Source organism: Odocoileus virginianus, chromosome 25 (assembly GCF_023699985.2).
Source record: "Odocoileus virginianus isolate 20LAN1187 ecotype Illinois chromosome 25, Ovbor_1.2, whole genome shotgun sequence".
NCBI classification, from domain to species: domain Eukaryota; kingdom Metazoa; phylum Chordata; class Mammalia; order Artiodactyla; family Cervidae; genus Odocoileus; species Odocoileus virginianus.
The window spans coordinates 50,675,243-50,675,505 of record NC_069698.1 but is presented as its reverse complement, the minus strand read 5'-3'; positions in this window follow the sequence as shown (position 1 = coordinate 50,675,505).

Here is a 263-nt window from a genome sequence, read left to right as displayed (position 1 = left end):
TCCAATGGTTCTCTAAACAACTAACAGTAATAATAAACTTGTTTTGTTTGATCATCTAAATGTTTTTTTATCTTCTCGCTTGATGATGTCAAAACTGACAGACACGGACTCTTCTTGCTAAAAAAGCAAGTTCACTATGTACAAACAGGGTCACTTACTGAAGTAACTTCCAGGCCAGAAAAAAAAAAATTTGGCCAGTTTGTGGAATCAGAATCTGACACTTAGGCTCTGTTTTGGTGCAGCATTGACCTTTTTCTGTTGGT